Source organism: Bufo bufo, chromosome 4 (assembly GCF_905171765.1).
Source record: "Bufo bufo chromosome 4, aBufBuf1.1, whole genome shotgun sequence".
NCBI classification, from domain to species: Eukaryota; Metazoa; Chordata; class Amphibia; order Anura; family Bufonidae; genus Bufo; species Bufo bufo.
The window spans coordinates 78391193-78405178 of record NC_053392.1 but is presented as its reverse complement, the minus strand read 5'-3'; positions in this window follow the sequence as shown (position 1 = coordinate 78405178).

Sequence of the window (13986 nt, the reverse complement as noted above, 5' to 3'; positions counted from 1 at the left end):
CAAGAACACTCTCCAGGAGGTAGGTGTATGTGTGTCAAAGTCAACAATCAAGAGAAGACTTCACCAGAGTGAATACAGAGGGCTCACCACAAGATGTAAACCATTGGTGAGCCTCAAAAACAGGAAGGCCAGATTAGAGTTTGCCAAACGACATCTAAAAAGCCTTCACAGTTCTGGAACAACATCCTATGGACAGATGAGACCAAGATCAACTTGTACCAGAGTGATGGGAAGAGAAGAGTATGGAGAAGGAAAGGAACTGCTCATGATCCTAAGCATACAACCTCATCAGTAAAGCATGGTGGTGGAAGTGTCATGGCGTGGTCATGTAGGATACAGGCAGGTGGAGCGAGCTGTCACTGGATGGAAGGAGCGCAGCAGCACAGTCAGATGAAGCAGAGCTGAGTTAGTGATTTAGCAGACTGGAGCTGTTAGAACAGCAGAGCTGAATAGCTCAGGTGCAGCAGGTGAAACAAGCTGAACAGCAGACAGAGGCGTGGTCGACAATCCAAATCATACACTTGAGAGTAGTGATGTCGCGAACATAAAATTTTCAGTTCGCGAACAGCGAACGAGAACTTCCGCAAATGTTCGCGAACTGGCGAACCGGGCGAACCGCCATAGACTTCAATAGACAGGCGAATTTTAAAACCCACAGGGACTCTTTCTGGCCACAATAGTGATGAGAAAGTTGTTTCAAGGGGTCTAACACCTGGACTGTGGCATGCCGGAGGGGGATCTATGGCAAAACTCCCATGGAAAATTACGTAGTGGACGCAGAGTCGGGTTTTAATCCATAAAGGGCATAAATCAACTAACATTCCTAAATTGTTTGGAATAACGTGCTTTAAAACATCCAGTGTGTGTATACGATCAGGTATGATGTTGTATCGATCAGGTAGTGTAAGGGTTACGCCCGCATCACAGACATTGACAGACCAAACTCCCCTTTTAATGCACCGCAAACAGTTCATTTGCACAACCGCAAACTCCCCATTTGCACAAGGTTGGATACCAAGCTAGCCACGTCCCGGTGATGTCATTGAAGGTTTCTTCCTCCACCCAGCCACGTACAACACCAAGGGTCCCCGAAAGGTCAATTGAATTGATTTTTCGAACGGGGAGATGGTTAAAAAAACGCTGGCTCCCTCCCCTTTGTTTTTATCCACGGTGACTGCGTCTGCGCCGTGCAATTTACTGTCACACCCGATATGAGTGGTATTTTCTGTAGTACTATTCTCATCAGTTTAATCCCTCTAACGTCCCCAATCTGGGTGCCATTTATTGAATAGATTTTTCGAACGGGGAGATGGTATCAGTGGTTGGCACTGGCAGTGGGCACACTACAGTCAGTAGAAGCGGGCCTGACACACACTGGCAGCAGGCAAGCAACTGAAATTACACTAAAGTGTAAAAATTAAATGCCTTATTTATCGGCAAGCTACTGTGCCACCCGGTATGAGTGGTTGGCACTGGCAGTGGGCACACTACAGTCAGTGGAAGAGGGCCTGACACACACTGGCAGCAGGCAAGCAACTGAATTTAGACTACTGTCTAAAAATTAAATGCCTTATTTATCGGCAAGCTACTGTGCCACCCGGTATCAGTGGTTGGCACTGGCAGTGGGCACACTACAGTCAGTGGAAGCGGGCCTGACACACACTGGCAGCAGGCAAGCAACTGAATTTAGACTACTGTCTAAAAATTAAATGCCTTATTTATCGGCAAGCTACTGTGCCACCCGGTATCAGTGGTTGGCACTGGCAGTGGGCACACTACAGTCAGTTGAAGTCGGCCTGACACACACTAGCAGCAGGCAAGCAGCTGAAATTACACTAAAGTGTAAAAATTAAATGCCTTTTTTATGCAAAGTCCTGTGCCAGCCGGTATGAGTGGTGGGCACTGGCAGTGGGCACACTACAGTCAGTGGAAGTCAGCCTGACACACACTGGCAGGCAACTAACCTTAGATTAAAGTGTAAAAATTAAGTGCCTATTTTTTAAGCAAAGTCCTGTGCCACTCGGTATGACAGGGGTGGGCACTGGCAGTGGGCACACTACAGTCAGTTGAAGTCGGCCTGACACACACTAGCAGCAGGCAAGCAGCTGAAATTACATTAAAGTGTAAAAATTAAATGCCTTTTTTAAGCAAAGTCCTGTGCCAGCCGGTATGAGTGGTGGGCACTGGCAGTGGGCACACTACAGTCAGTGGAAGTCAGCCTGACACACACTGGCAGGCAACTAACCTTAGATTAAAGTGTAAAAATTAAGTGCCTATTTTTTAAGCAAAGTCCTGTGCCACTCGGTATGACAGGGGTGGGCACTGGCAGTGGGCACACTACAGTCAGTGGAAGTCAGCCTGACACACACTGGCAGGCAACTAACCTTAGATTAAAGTGTAAAAATTAAGTGCCTATTTTTTAAGCAAAGTCCTGTGCCACTCGGTATGACAGGGGTGGGCACTGGCAGTGGGCACACTACAGTCAGTTGAAGTCGGCCTGACACACACTAGCAGCAGGCAAGCAGCTGAAATTACATTAAAGTGTAAAAATTAAATGCCTTTTTTAAGCAAAGTCCTGTGCCAGCCGGTATGAGTGGTGGGCACTGGCAGTGGGCACACTACAGTCAGTGGAAGTCAGCCTGACACACACTGGCAGGCAACTAACCTTAGATTAAAGTGTAAAAATTAAGTGCCTATTTTTTAAGCAAAGTCCTGTGCCACTCGGGATGACAGGGGTGGGCACTGGCAGTGGGCACACTACAGTCAGTTGAAGTCGGCCTGACACACACTGGCAGGCAACTAACCTTAGATTAAAGTGTAAAAATGAAGTGCCTTTTTTTTAAGCAAAGTCCTGTGCCACACGGGATGACAGGGGTGGGCACTGGCAGTGGGCACACTACAGTCAGTTGAAGTCGGCCTGACACACACTAGCAGCAGGCAAGCAGCTGAAATTACACTAAAGTGTAAAAATTAAATGCCTTTTTTATGCAAAGTCCTGTGCCAGCCGGTATGAGTGGTGGGCACTGGCAGTGGGCACACTACAGTCAGTGGAAGTCAGCCTGACACACACTGGCAGGCAACTAACCTTAGATTAAAGTGTAAAAATTAAGTGCCTTTTTTTTAAGCAAAGTCCTGTGCCACACGGGATGACAGGGGTGGGCACTGGCAGTGGGCACACTACAGTCAGTTGAAGTCGGCCTGACACACACTAGCAGCAGGCAAGCAGCTGAAATTACACTAAAGTGTAAAAATTAAATGCCTTTTTTATGCAAAGTCCTGTGCCAGCCGGTATGAGTGGTGGGCACTGGCAGTGGGCACACTACAGTCAGTGGAAGTCAGCCTGACACACACTGGCAGGCAACTAACCTTAGATTAAAGTGTAAAAATTAAGTGCCTTTTTTTAAGCAAAGTCCTGTGCCACACGGAATGACAGGGGTGAGCACTGGCAGTGGGCACACTACAGTCTGTGGGCCTGCAGCTCCTCACACACAGGCAGGCCAGGCAACTGCAATATGTATATAAAGGAAAAAAAAAAAGCAGACTAATGTTGCAGCCCTAAAAAGGGCTTTTTGGGGTGCTGTCAGGACGCTGTCCTTACAGCAGAGATCAGATGAGTCTTTCAGGACTGGAGTGGACACTGAATTCACTAGCCTAGCTATCGATTTCCCAATTAAATCAGCAGCAGTTACAGTCTCCCTCCTCTCACTAAGACTGCAGCTTCAGAATGAATCTAAAATGGATGCTGTGCAGGAGGTGGGAGGGTCTGGGAGGGAGGGTATGCTGCTGATTGGCTGGAATGTGTCTGCTGACTGTGAGGTACAGGGTCAAAGTTTGCTCAATGATGATGTATAGGGGGCGGACCGAACATCGCATGTGTTCGCCCGGCAGAGGCGAACGCGAACAAGCTATGTTCGCCGGGAACTGTTCGCCGTCGGATAGTTCGGGCCATCTCTACTTGAGAGCAGCGAGGTACAGGAGGATCAGGCAGAGACGAGGTCAGGATACAGGCTAAGGTCGGAAGCAGGATAACAACACAGGAACAACAAGCTGGAACCTTCGCTGTAGAAAACTACAATATTGCTCAGGCATCACAGGAAGGGGGAAGCACCCTTATCAAGATGGTGCCTGGCAGGGATTTCAGAGAAGGCGGAATCAGGGGTGTGCATGAGCCCTTAAAGGGCTTCTGTCACCCCACTAAACTCATTTTTTTTTTTGTGTACTTATAATCCCTATCCTGCGATATATCTATACATTATGTTATTAATCATTTTCGTTCAGTAGATATGTCAAAAAACGTACTTTTATAATATGCTAATTACCTGTCTACCAGCAAGTAGGGCGTCTACTTGCTGGTAGCAGCCGCAAAAAACCGCCCCCTCCTCCTGTTGATTGACAGGGCCAGCCGCGATCTCCTCCTCCGACTGGCCCTGTCAGCATTTCAAAAATCGCGCGCCTGTGTTGATTCGGCGCCGGCGCTCTGAGATAAGGAGGCTCGCCTCCTCAGCACTCCCTCAGTGCGCCTGCGCCGATGACGTCTTCTCTTTCGGTATTAAAAAGTGAAAGCTTGATTTATGATTATTCTGTCCCATTACTTTTGGTCCCTTAACAAGTGGGAGGCACATATGCAAACTGTTGTACTTCCTACACCATTCACCTGATTTGGATGTAAATACCCTCAAATTAAAGCTGACAGTCTGCAGTTAAAGCACATCTTGTTTGTTTCATTTCAAATCCATTGTGGTGGTGTATAGAGCCAAAAATGTTAGAATTGTGTCGATGTCCCAATATTTATGGACCTGGCTGTATGTACAAAGCCATTGTTCTGTTCTAGTGAGGGTCCTACCGATCCCTAGAACATATCTCAGGCAAACAAACAAAAGTCAGCAATCAGACAAGGCAAAGACCGACACAAATTCTTTATTCACAGAGATCTAGACAGGAAACTGGACCAGCAGGTAAGGGACCAGTGGCAGGTAATACCACTGGACCAAGTGCACCGGTTTGACTTGGGGCCAAACCCAGAGGGCAGAGACTCCGTGGGCCCCATTCTTCACAGAGCCCCTGATGGTGGGGATGAACTTAGCCGAGGGCTCACTGGTCGCTTCTCCAGGATGGTCCCGGTGCATTTGGCCACTTACCTGCAGAGACTGATGGTAAAAGCACCAGCGGCCCACACAAACATAAGGACTGGAACCCAGGCACATGAACTGGAAACCAAACTTAATCAAACAGGAACCAGTCCACAAGCAGATGCCTGGACCCCATGCGGAATGGATGCATGGCGGTCACAGGCAGAGCTGCGCAAACAGGCAGACAAGCCAATGCCCGGACCCCATGTGGAACGACACATGGCGGTCACAGGCAGAGCTGCACACATAGACTAGATGTCCTCTATCCGGAGAACCCAGGAACCCTCTCCACAAAGGCATAGACTGGGACTAGTAGAAGCCTGTTCCCCATGCAGAGTTAGTCAATGGGCAAACAGACAGATGTTTGGACCCCATGCGGAACGACACATGTCGGTCACAGACCCGGACAAGGTGACCTTGATGTCTCACTAGGTGACCACATAGACAGGGCAGATGGAATAACCCAGGTCAGGTGCATAGCTCCTGCGCCCAACAAACTGGAGACAGACTGACCCCAAACCCACAGCTCACAGGTATATAACCAGGTCATCTGACACCTAGCAGACACACCCAGACCATTAACCCCACCAGAACTGAGACAACAGGTAGGAGAGCATGCATACACAAGTAACAGTTCAAACACTAGCTGACACAACTACATATAGTTCATAGCAACCAGCCTACACAGAATCCAAATTTTGTAAAACTTTGAGTTGCATTCAAATTTTTGGTCATTCAATTGGGGTGAATTTTGGAAAGAGGGAGAGAGAGATGAATCAAATTTTGAGTGATTTGCTCTTCTCTAGTAGAAATGTCACCCAATACTTTGTATTCAGGTTCACAATTTCGCATCAAAGCTTAACATTCAGTCTCTGTTTAAAAGTCCGACCGAAGCAGAGCCATGGATGCACAATACCTCAAAAAAGGAAAGATGTGCAAAGTTCATGCTTGTCACTTACGTCTATATCTACATTCACAGCTGTTCACATAATCACCAGATCTCAATAGAACAAAAATATCAGCGAGCATCTGAGTCGCAAAGTCGACAAATGGACTGATTAGGTGTAGGAGGTGATTAGTTGTGCAATTGTATTTGTAATCTTAGAAAGTCCATTAGGAAAAAAAAAAAGAAAGAAAAAAGAAGATAAGCTCTATTATACGTAGCTGACACTCTGCTTTAGCGGCTCTGCTTGGAGATGCTACGGTCAATAGAAATTGCAGCATCTGAGCAGTTAGAACGATTAGCGGGCATTGACTGTCCGCTAATCTCATGTACTGATGGCATTCCATGGAGTGCAGTGAGCCTAGCCTGTGAAGCCCTAATATCCTGCCTGTCAGTTTTATGTTGACAGGCATAATGTACCGCAATACAGATTGCATGGTTTAGTGAGACTAATTAAAAATGTTTAAAAAAGTGGAAAAGGGAACGTTTCATCAGAAAATAACCTGTTGTTTAAATCATAATTTTTTGGTCAGGTTTTTAATTTTCCATGCTACTATTTATATTATAACCTAAAATCTTGAATTTTTCACATTGGCCACCCCATAATAGGCTACTTCCTGTTCTGTAGAGATCACTTCTTAGCAGTCATCTCATTATCATCCCCGGCAAGATTACGATGACAGATAACAAATATATATATATATATATATATATATACACACTGCTCAAAAAAATAAAGGGAACACAAAAATAACAAATCCTAGATCTGAATTAATTAAATATTCTTCTGAAATACTTTGTTCTTTACATAGTTGAATGTGCTGACAACAAAATCACACAAAAATTAAAAAATGGAAATAAAATTTTTAACCCATGGAGGTCTGGATTTGGAGTCACACTCAAAATTAAAGTGGAAAAACACACTACAGGCTGATGCAACTTAGATGTAATGTCCTTAAAACAAGTCAAAATGAGGCTCAGTAGTGTGTGTGGACTTCACGTGCCTGTATGACCTCCCTACAACGCCTGTGCATGCTCCTGATGAGGTGGCGGACGGTCTCCTGAGGGATCTCCTCCCAGACCTGGACTAAAGAATCTGCCAACTCCTGGACAGTCTATGGTGCAACATGACGTTGGTGGATAGAGCGAGACATGATGTCCCAGATGTGCTCAATTGGATTCAGGTCTGGGGAACGGGCGGGCCAGTCCATAGCATCAATGCCTTTGTCTTGCAGGAACTGCTGACACACTCCAGCCACATGAGGTCTAGCATTGTCTTGCATTAGGAGGAACCCAGGGCCAACCGCACCAGCATATGGTCTCACAAGGGGTCTGAGGATCTCATCTCGGTACCTAATGGCAGTCAGGCTACCTCTGGCGAGCACATGGAGGGCTGTGCGGCCCTCCAAAGAAATGCCACGCCACACCATTACTGACCCAATGCCAAACCGGTCATGCTGGAGGATGTTGCAGGCAGCAGAACGTTCTCCACGGCGTCTCCAGACTCTGTCACGTCTGTCACATGTGCTCAGTGTGAACCTGCTTTAATCTGTGAAGAGCACAGGGCGCCAGTGGCGAATTTGCCAATCTTGGTGTTCTCTGGCAAATGCCAAACGTCCTGCACTGTGTTGGGCTGTAAGCACAACCCCCACCTGTGGACGTCGGGCCCTCATATCACCCTCATGGAGTCTGTTTCTGACCGTTTGAGCAGACACATGCACATTTGTGGCCTGCTGGAGGTCATTTTGCAGGGCTCTGGCAGTGCTCCTCCTGTTTCTTCCTTGCACAAAGGCGGAGGTAGCAGTCCTGCTGCTGGGTTGTTGCCCTCCTACGGCCTCCTCCACGTCTCCTGATGTACTGGCCTGTCTCCTGGTAGCGCCTCCATGCTCTGGACACTACGCTGACAGACACAGCAAACCTTCTTGCCACAGCTCGCATTGATGTGCCATCATGGATAAGCTGCACTACCTGAGCCACTTGTGTGGGTTGTAGACTCCGTCTCATGCTACCACTAGAGTGAAAGCACCGCCAGCATTCAAAAGTGACCAAAACATCAGCCAGGAAGCATAGGAACTGAGAAGTGGTCTGTGGTTACCACCTGCAGAACCACTCCTTTATTGGGGGTGTCTTGCTAATTGCCTATAATTTCCACCTGTTGTCTATCCCATTTGCACAACAGAACATGTGAAATTGATTGTCACTCAGTGTTGCTTCCTAAGTGGACAGTTTGATTTCACAGAAGTGTGATTGACTTGGAGTTACATTGTGTTGTTTAAGTGTTCCCTTTATTTTTTTGAGCAGTGTATATATATATATATATATATATATATATATATATACTAAAAAAGGGCTTCAATCGGTGATGCACAGCCTATCTACTCCTCTCCCTGCGCAATGACCTAAGCACAGGTCACAGAGCATGCCTACAAACCATTCCCACAGAAGTCGATGGGTCATCTCTTATCATTCCTAGGGTCTATTTGAGTGCTGTAAGGCATATCTCTGAATGCTGTTAATAACAACTCAGGCAAGATGGCTGCTACTATAATCATCTACAGAAAATCGAATTAAAAAGATTGTTAATCAGAAAAAAATAAAATCAACGTAAAAAGTAATCAGCAGAGGAATACCATAGAAATGATCACCCTCCCCCAAAAAGGAATAAAAGTTATTCATTAAAGGGTTTTTCCAGGATTTTTCAATTGATGGTATATTCCCAAGACAGGCCTAGCAATATCAGATCCGCTGGAGTCCGAGTCCCCGCACTGCACCCCCACCGATCAGCTGTCTCGAGTAGCTCCTGGCACCGGAAATAAGCACCAGGAACCCATAGCTCTGTCCATAGTGTAGAGGACCGAACTGGCAACTGCAGCGTTGCTCACAGCAGTGCTGCAGTAACCAGCTCTGTCTACTACACAATGGATGGAGCTATGTCGTTTTTGGTGCTTATTTTAGCCCTGGAGCTACTACCGAACAGCTTGGAGAGAGTGCCGGGAAACAAATAGAGAATGACATGGGGAAGAAAAAAAAACACCAAAAATGAAAACAAAATATGTGTAAAATAAAGATGTGATTTAAACGATAGACTTTTTGATGGGGGGGAAGGGGGGGGTGGTCAGTCAGAAAGCCAGACCCGCCCGCAGAGCTCAGCTGATCTCTGGGTCTCTACTATATACACAGGGGTGTCTTGGTGTGGACACTTTACGTACTTGTCTATTGAGTATATGACTGTATACAATCTTTTAAAAACTATAGTTCATTTTAGACAATCATTTTGATTCAGAACCCCATATATTTTAACCCTTTGTGCAATACAAAGTGGCAATTTACCAGCCTCTCATCTTCAGGACACATCTATTATAAACCTGGCACATTTGCCTTCCCAGCAGCAATATATATATATATATATATATATATATATATATATATATATATGTATATCAAATATCATCAGGAATTACTTTCTATCTGAGAGAACAAGGTGCATCTGCTATACTGATGGCTGAAATAGACAGGTTACCACTGCTTGGCCTTTTCACGCTTATCACCAGCTGCAGATCTTCTCTGCTCCTCCATTCTTGTTTTAATCCTGCTCCAATGTGCTCCATTGTGGACATGCTGGCTGTCAACCTAAAAAACAGTCCCAGCGCTTCTATTTAACAGTTCCTCAGTAACAATCTATATATCCATCTACACTGCCTGTCCAAAAAAATAGTCTCCACCTGGATTTAACTAAGCTAATAATTATGAGCCTCCTGTTGGATAATTACTACATGGGCGATTATCTTTCAGCTGGCAACAAGTTATTTAACTCCAACTGCAATGAGTTGCTTCTCATTTCTTAAACAACCATGTTGAAAGACACATCTCGTGGTCGTGGAAAAGATGTTCGTCTGTTTGAGAAGGGTGAAATCATTGGCATGCATCAAGCAGAGAAAACATCTAAGGAGATTGCAGAAACGACAAAAATTGGGTTAAGAACTGTCCAACATATTATTAAAAACTGGAATGATAGTGGGGACCCATCGTATTCGAGGAAGAAATGTGGTGGGAAAAAAATCCTGATTGATCGTGATCGCCGATCACCTAAACGTTTGGTGAAATCAAATTTAAGAAAAACAACAGTAGAACTCAGGGCTATGTTTAATAGTGAAAGTAAGAGCATTTCCACACGCACAATGCGAAGGGAACTGAAGGGATTGGGACTGAACAGCTGTGTAGCCGTAAAAAAACCACTAATCAGTGACGCAAACCAAAGGCTTCAATTTGCTAGGGAGCATAAAGGTTGGACTCTGGAGCGATGGAAGAAGGTGATGTGGTCTGATGAGTCCAGATTTATTCATGTGGTCTGATGAGTCCAGATTTACCCTGTTCCAGAGTGATGGGTGCATCAGGGTAAGAAGAGAGGCAGATGAAGTGATGCACCCATCATGCCTAGTGCCTACTGTCCCAGCCTGTGGGGGCAGTGCTATGATCTGGGGTTGCTGCAGCTGGTCAGGTCTAGGTTCAGTAACAGTATGTGCTCCAAGAATGAGGTCAGCTGACTACCTGAACATACTGAATGACCAGGTTATTCCATCAATGGATTTTTTCTTCCCTGATGGCACGGGCATATTCCAAGATGACAATGCCAGGATTCATCGGGCTCAAATTGTGAAAGAGTGGTTCAGGGAGCATGAGACATCATCTTCACACATGGATTGGCCACCACAGAGTCCAGAACTTAACCCCATTGAGAATCTTTGGGATGTGCTTGAGAAGGCTTTGCGCAGCGGTCAGAGTCTACCATCATCAATGCAAGATCTTGGTGAAAAATTAATGCAACACTGGATGGAAAAATAAATCTTGTGACATTGCAGAAGCTTATCGAAACAATGCCACAGCGAATGCGTGCCGTAATCAAAGCTAATACGAAATATTAGAGTGTCTGACCTTTTTTTTTGGTGACTTTTTTTGGACAGGCAGTGTATCTCATATCTATCCATCTCATCTCTCTAATATATATCTCTCATATCCGTCTGTCTATCTATCTATCTATCTATCTATCTATCTATCTATCTCTTAGCACCACAAATTTTTTGCAGCTTTTTCAAGGCCAGGTGACATCACGTTCATCAGTCACGAGGCATAGGAGCAGCTCAGCTCCATAGAAGTAAATGGGGCTGAGCTCTGATACCAAGCATGGCCGCTATACAATGTACGGCACTGTGCTTGGTGAGCTGAGAGAAGGCAGCAACGCTCAGAGCCTTCACAGACCGCTGATCTGCCGGGTGCCTGACCCCCATCGATCAGATATTGATGACCTATCTAGAGGATAAGTCATTTGTTACAAATTCCCAGAAAAACCCTTTAACTATCTATCAAATTCAAAAAAAGCTTTATTAGCACGTCCAAGTAAAACATTTAGCATCTATCTATCTATCTATCTATCTATCTATCTATCTATCTATCTATCTATCTTTCTTATATCTATCTATCTATCTATCTAATATCTATCTATCTCATATCTATTAGAGTTGAGCGGACATCTGGAAGTTAGGGTTCGCAAAAAAGTTCAAGTTCGAGACCCGAACTTGACCCAGAACCCGAAGCCCATTGAAGTCAATGGGGACCCGAACTTTGGAACACTAAAATGGCTCTAAAAAAGTCATGAAAAGGGCTAGAAGGCTGCAAAAGGCAGCAAAATATGGTTAAGAGCATGGCAAGTGCTCTGAAACAAATTTGGATAGGGAAATGACTTAAAATAACATAAAATACGTAAAAAAAAAAAAAATAATCACTATCTAGGAGGAGGAGGTCCACATGGAGTAGGAGGTTGAGGAGGCGGTGGATGTGGCGGTGTAGGTGGAAGCGGCGGTGGAGGAGGAGGTAGCCAACACTGTTTTTTGCTTTTGTATTTTATTTTATTTTATTTTTAGTTTTTTTTGTTTAAACTATTCAGGACACAGGGCATACCGGTACATCCTGAGAATTTCCGATAACCGCCCGCCGGTGCCTGCTCAAATCATTGAGCAGGCACCTCAGCTAAATTCGCGGGGGGGTCCCGCGACCCCCCCATGTTGGCGATCGCTGCAAACCGCAGGTCAAATCAGACCTGCGGTTTGCGGCTTATTATTGTGCGGGTGGCGGCTGTGGCGGTGCCATCGGCTCCCCATGGGGCTGTAGGGGGGACCCGGTGGCATGGAAGGCAGCGCGATGCCTTCCTGAGGCATCGCCGCTGCCTTCCTGTGACGTGCCTGTGAGATCCAGCCCCCTGGATCTCACAGGCCGGAAGCTGTATGAGTAATACACACAGTATTACTCATACAGCCAATGCATTCCAATACAGAAGTATTGGAATGCATTGTAAAGGATTAGACCCCCAAAAGTTGAAGTCCCAAAGTGGGACAAAAAATTAAGTGAAAAAAGAAAGTTTTAAAAATAAAGTTTTCCCCCCAAAAAATTAAAAGTTTCAAGTAAAAATAAACAAAAACATCATTTTCCCCAAATAAAGTAAAAAAAAATTGGGAAAAAATACGGGGATTTTTTTTTGGACATATTAGGTATCGCTGCGTGCGTATCGACCGGCTCTATAAACATATCACATGACCTAACCCCTCAGATGAATACCGTAAAAAATTAAAAATAAAAAATAAAAATATGGCTCAGAATATGGAGACATTAAACATCATTTTTTTTGTTTTAAATAAGCTGTTATTGTGTAACATGACCTAACCCCTCAGATGAACACCGTAAAAAATAAAAAATAAAAACTGTGCTAAATAAACCATTTTTTGTCACCTTACATCACAAAAAGTGTAATAGCAAGCGATCAAAAAGTCATATGCTCCCCAAACTAGTGCCAATCAAACCATCATCTCATCCTGCAAAAAATGAGACCCTACCCCAGATAATCGCCCAAAAACTGAAAAAACTATGGCTCTCAGAATATGGAGACACTAAAACATGATTTATTTATTTTTAAAAAAATGATATTATTGTGTGAAACTTACATAAATAAAAAAAAGTATACATATTAGGTATCACTGCGTCCGTACCGACCGGCTCTATAAAAATATCACATGACCTAACCCCTCAGATGAACACCGTAAAAAATTAAAAATAAAAACTGTGCTAAATAAACAATTTTTTGTCACCTTACATCACAAAAAAAAGTGTAATAGCAAGCGATCAAAAAGTCATATGCACCCCAAAATAGTGCCAATCAAACCGTCAACTTACAAAAAAATATTAAAATGGAAAATCTGCCAAAAAAGACATGGTGTCAGAAAACCAGTCCAGCAAAATCTGCATTCCAAAAACTGTATGGCATTCCTTTCCTTCTGCGCCCTGCTGTGTGCCCGTACAGTAGTTTACAACCACATATGGGGTGTTTCTGTAAACTACAGAATCAGGGCCATAATATTGAGTTTTGTTTGGCTGTTAACCCTTGCTTTGTAACTGGAAAAAAAATATTAAAATGGAAAATCTGCCAAAAAAGTGCAATTTTGAAATTGTATCTCTATTTTACATTAATTCTTGTGGAACACCTAAAGGGTTAACGACGTTTGTAAAATCAGTTTTGAATACCTTGAGGGGTGTAGTTTCTTAGATGGGGTCACTTTTATGGAGTTTCTACTCTAGGGTTGCTTCAGGGGGGCTTCAAATGGGACATGGTGTAAAAAAGAACAGTCCAGCAAAATCTGCCTTCCAAAAACCATATGGCATTCCTTTCCTTCTGCACCCTGCCATTTGCCCGTACAGCAGTTTACAACCACATATGGGTTTTTCTGTAAACTATAGAATCAGGGCCATAAATATTGAGTTTTGTTTGGCTGTTAACCCCTGCTTTGTAACTGAAAAAAAAAAATTAAAATGAAAAATCTGCCAAAAAAGTGCAATTTTGAAATTGTATCTCTAATTTCCATTAATTCT